A 6,000-nucleotide genomic window follows, 5' to 3' on the forward strand; every position below is an offset into this window, starting at 1 on the left:
GCACTCAATCTATGCCAATTAAAATCTTGTACACTTCTGTCAAGTCACCACTCATCCTCAGTTGCTCCAAAGAGAAAAGCCCCAGCTCATTCAGCCTATCCTCATAAGGCATGTTCTCTAACCAAGGCAGCATCCTGGTAAATATCCTCCGACGCTCTTTAAAGCTTCCACATACTTCCTGTAATGAGGAGAACAGAAATAAATACATTGCACTGCCTCCTTCTAAAATTGAAGAAGTATCTTTGCATTAACGCATGCATAGAATTTTCCTCCACCTCCATAATGTTCTGTGAACTCCACCCCCACACCTTCTCCCAATATTTATGAAGTAGCATTCTGTATAAGCAGGGAAGTGAAGCATTAAAGTGGGGGCCAAGAGAACAACATGCTGGAGGATGACTTGGCTTTTCTTTCAGTGAAAGAGGTTCTAGAGAAATTATTTGTATCTGTAAAATCAACTGAAAATTATAGCTTGTAGCTAAAATGCCTTATTAGGTCTAAATATTCTTCATTGTGATCATGGCTTTGACCAGTAAAATGGATCATTCCATTTACTTCCTGCTATTGAGGTTTACTCCATTTAATCAAAAGCACAAAACTATAGATGCTGGAAATTTGAAATAAAAAAAGGCCAATGACCTGCACAGTTAACTCTGTTTTTGGTTTCGACAGATGCTGCCTGACCTTCTGAGATCCTCCAGAATTTTCTGTTCTCTTTCTATACTTAACAGAAAAAAGTCCTTAGCAACAATCATAGCAGGTTAAGCTGCTTGGCTTCGCTCTATTATACCTTCTCCATCCCTCCACAGGCAGTTCAGCTCAATGTCAGTGAGTAATGAGAGGTTACTCTGCTTGTCATACACTATATTGAACATTATCTAACTTCTAATGTCAGGTTGATATTTTATTTAAGTAAGGTTAGATAAGGCAGGGGCAGAGCATGACATGCGGAATAACCTAATTTCTTCCATAGCTTTTTATCTTGTGAGCCAAGTGTCACAAAATGTAAACCTCCTGTTTTGAATTTAATTTGAACTGATGGAGATAGTTCACAGAAACTGCTTATTGCGAAGTTCATGCTGATTATGTGTTGATAAAGGACATTTTAAATGTTGAGTTATATTGAGACATAGATAAAGGACCCTGCCAACTCTTTCTAAAATGCAGATAGATTTCTGCATTAAATTATTTATGGACTTGACTCCAGAGAGAAACTTTTAGACTTTCATTGGAGTTTACAGTGCAAAATGGACCCAGCTAAGTAGTCTACTTGTTCATCCAATTATTATTTATTAGCCATGAAGTAAAAATCATTAATCGAATTTTCTTTTAACAATACTCCTTGTGAAGGTGAATGTCATAAGGCAAAGCAATACAAAGTCATGGAAAGGAAGATACTTTAGGCAGTTTAACTCACGTTTGGTAAAAAGCTAATACTACAAATCAAGAATGGAAATTAGTATTGATCAGGTAACAGACAAACAGTGGCCTAGGAATTATAATGTGCTGTTACACAGGTGTGTGTTATGGTTGTTGGTACACTGGCAATCCATTCATTAAGGGCATACTGCTGCAAATTTTGGAGCATCAGATATCATTGAGACAGATTTTTACACTTAATGCATTGTAGTGTGTGTGCAGGAAACACACAGTTCAAAGTTCAAATGTTCTAAGTAAATTTATTATCAAAGTACATATATATCACCATACACAACCCAGGTTCAGTTTCTTGCAGGCATACTTAATAACTCTATAATAGAATTGATGAAAGACCACACTAGCTTGGTCATTCGACCCAGTGTGCAAAAGTCACAAACTGTGCAGATACAAAAATAAATAATAAATCATTAAATAAATAAATAAACAAACAAATAAATAAGCAATAAACATTGAGAACATGAGATTAAGAGTTCTTGAAAGTGAGTCCATAGGTTGTGGGAATATTTAAATGATGGGACAAGTGAAGTTAGAGTGAAGTTTGGTTCAGGAGCTTGATGGTTGAGAAGTAATACCTGTTCCTAAACCTGGTGGTGTTGGTCCTGAGGCTTCTGTACCTTCATCCTGGTGGCAGCAGTGAGAAGAGAGCATGACTTGGATGGTGGGGGTTCTTGATGATAGATGTTGCTTTCCTACAACAACGTTTCTGTAAATGTGCTCAATGGTGAAGAGAACTTCTGTTGTGATGCACTGGGGCATATCCACTACTCTTTTTAGGATTTTCCATTCAAGGGCAGTGGTGTTTACTTTCCACTACACATCTATAGAAGTTTGTCAAAGTTTTAGATGTCATACTGAATCCTCACAAACTCCTAAGGAAGTAGAATCGCTGATGAGCTTTCTTCATAATTGCACTTACGTGTTGGGCCCTGGGGAAGATCCTTTAAAATAATGACACAGAAGAATTTAAAGTTGCAGACCCTTTCCACCATTGATCTCTGATGAGCACTGGCTCATGGACCTCTGGTTTCCTCCTCCTGAAGTCAATTAGAAGCTCCTTGGTCTTGCTGACATTGAGTAAGAAGTTGTCGCTATGGCACCACCAGCCAGATTTTCAATCTCCTTCCTGTATGTTGATACATCACCACCTTTGATTTGGCCTGGCCTATAATAGTGGTGTCATTAACAAACTTGAATATGGCAAAGGAGTTGTGCTTAGCCACATAGTCATAAGTGTAAAACGAGTAGAGCAGGGGGCTAAGCATACAGCCCTGTGGTGCATCTGTGCGGATGGAGGCAGTGGAGGGCATGCAGTTGCCAATATAAACTGATTGGGGTCTGCAAGTAAGAAAACAGTGGATCTGATTGCACAAGGAGTATTGAGGCCAATGTCCTGAAACATATTGGTATGTTCTGAGGAGGAGGTGATAGCATTAAATGCTGAGCTGTAGTTGATAAAGAACATTCTGCTATATGCATGTTTATTTGTCTAGATGTTCCAGGGTTGTTTGAAGAGCCAATAAAATGGCATTAGCTGTGGTCCTATTTCTCTGGCAGGCAAGCTGGAGTGGATCCAAGTCGCTTCTCAGGCAGGAATTAATATATTTTATCACCAAACTCTTAAAACATTTCATCACAGTGCATATAAATACTACTGGATGATTATCATTGAGGCAGGTTACCATGTTCTTCTTAGGCACTGGTAGGTTTGAAGTGAGCACTCCAGCTGGTTGATCAGAATAGGTTTTTAGTACTTGGCCAGATACCCCCTCTGAAGGCTGCCTGTGCATCAGCGTCAGAGACTGGAAATCACAGGAATGTCAGTGTTTGTGGGAGTTCACAATGGTTCTTTCATGTTTTGATGGCCAAAGTGAGCATAGAAGCCATTGGGCTCATGTTGAGGTGAAACCCTCTTGTCAGCTTTGTCACTTGATTTAACTTTATATGAGAGGATCGTATTCAAGCCTTGCCACAATAGTTGAACGTCTTTTGTGATTCAAGTTTAGTCTGGAGTTGCCACTTTGCCCATGAGATAGCTTTCTGAAGATCATACCTGGATCTCTTGTAACTTTCTTGGTACTAAGTTGATTTCAGAATTATCCATATTCCTCAAATACAAACTTTTTACTCTTATCCATGAGTCCCAGGTCCCATAACTTCAGAACCATTCACTCCATATCTTCACATCCTTACCCATTCCCCACTTTACAGGTATTTTGTGATTTGTAAGTTCCCACACAAAATTCCTACCATAGTGAGTTCTTAGTCAGACTATTTGAACAGGTGAATGATTGACTGAAGTAGCAGAAGATAAAGAACTGAGTTTAAGAGAACTACTTTAGAATTGAGGGGGTTCATAAGGAGCTAAAGGTTATAAAAATAGTAAGTTCCTTTACCATCACCTTACTTATCTTCCTCAAAGATCTCTGCTCCTCCTTGTTCATCACTACTATAATCCTCTTCCTTCTGTATTCTACTCCCTTAGAACCTCCAAAAGCAGGGTTCCATGTTTGGAAAATTGTGGATGTGGGATGTCTTGTAGGTGTGCCGCCATAATTCTTTAGGAAGTTGAAGTTCAATGTTCAAAGTAAATTTATTACCCAAGTGCATATGTGTCACCATATATGAAGTTCATTTTCTTGTGGGCATTCTCAATAAATCCTAAGAATAATTACCATAACAGAATCAATGAAAGACCACCAAACTTGAGCATTCAATCAGACTGCAGAAGGCAACAAACTGTGCAAATATGAAAATAAAGAAATAGTAATAAATAAATTAATAAGCAATAAATATCAGGCAAGTGAGATGAAGAGTCCTTGAAAGTGGGTTGATTGGTTATGGGAGCATTTCAATAATTAGGTAAGTGAAATTCAATAGATTGCAATAGGTGCATTTAATGTCAGAGGATTATGTACAATATACATCCTGAAATTCTTTTTCTTCCAGACATCCATGAAAACAGAGGAATGCCCCAAAGAATGACTGACAGTTATATGTTAGAGACCCAAAATTCCCCCCAACTTCCCCTGCCATGCACTGGGAGCTGCAAGGCAATGACCCCACCCCCCAACCCCACCAGCAAAAAAGCAGCAGCACCCTCCACCGAGCACCCAAGCGTGCAGCAACGCATCAATAAAGACACAGAGTTTTAGTACCTCAAAAATTACTTGTTTACCCGATAATTTGACATACCACAGGCTCTCTCTCTCCCTAATAAGGGAAAAAGAGGCGTCCCTGTTTCACAGCGAGAGGTGAGATATAACAAACAATTCGTTGGTTTACGACGTTAAAAATTTCTGAGCTTTGCACCCGGAGAGTTGGCACCAAAAAGACGCAGGTCTCCGGGCACACAACTCCCAGCGGCTGACTCGCTGCTCCCGATGTCCTGTGTTCTCCCATGACACTTCATTCAGGGGCACTGGCCTGGAATCAGCACGTCCCCAGAGCCACGAAATCCCGGAAACCTGAAGGAGTGTTCATCATCCCGGTGACGTTCCTGCGATATCAGAAAGCAGACGGTTGTGAGGTCCTGAAAGTAGATCCCATTTCCATAAAGAACTGAAGTCAGAGTGTAACTCCAAGTTAGGGTCTTCAAAAGAACCCCCCCCCATACCCTGAAAAGGAGAAAATGAGATATTAAAGATAGAAATAAAGCTGTTTCCAAAGATGCAAGCAAAGGAGTTGCCGTTTAGCGCCAGGTTAACTTCGCCCTGCCTTCCTGTATCTCCTTAGGTTCAAGAGCCTGATGGTTTAGGGGTATTAACTGCTCCTGAACCTGGTGGCATGAGTTCTGAGATTCCTGGGACCTTCCTGGTGACAGCAGTGAGAAGAGAGCATGTCCTGGGTGAGGGTCCCTGATGATGGATGCTGCTTTCCTGCGACAGCAGTTCATGTAGATGTGCCAATGGTTGGGATGGCTTTACCCATGATAGATTGGGCCATATCCACTACTTTTTGTTTGTGTGCAAGTCTGAGTGGATTTGTGTTTGGGGAGATGACTCATAGACGGGGATTTGGAGATTGGGATAAAGTAGGTATCACTTTACTGATGGTAGGAAGTGCCTGGTCAAGGTTCTTGACAGGCACAGAAGTGAGCACCACCATGATTCACTCCTTCCAAAATGTATTTTCATTCATGTGCATGCAGTCAAATTATGACCTTATTCCGGTGACTTTGGTAAATATTCCTTTTGAAGTAGAGAATGGTGAAATCTCACATGAATGCATTAAAAGGGAGATGTGCATTATTGAGATTGCTGCTTTGAGCACTCCAAAAGGAGCAGTGATTCTCACCACTATCTGAGGACATTTAAAGAAAGTTTGCTAATAATAATACAAAAACCTTAAAGAGTACCAGAATGATTACTTGAAGACCCATAAAATGACATGAGAACTAAAAATTAAAATAACAAGATTAAGTATTTTTTAAATGATGCTTGCACTTTTCAATCAAGGTCAGCCAAATCATTTAGTTAAAATCAGTTATGCAATGTATACAGCTTAGCTCAGTATGGTAATGCTTGGACTGAATGCTAAACTGACCATGGGTTAAAGTTAGCT

The sequence above is a fragment of the Hypanus sabinus genome, chromosome 22 (genome assembly GCF_030144855.1).
Source record: "Hypanus sabinus isolate sHypSab1 chromosome 22, sHypSab1.hap1, whole genome shotgun sequence".
Lineage (NCBI taxonomy): Eukaryota > Metazoa > Chordata > Chondrichthyes > Myliobatiformes > Dasyatidae > Hypanus > Hypanus sabinus.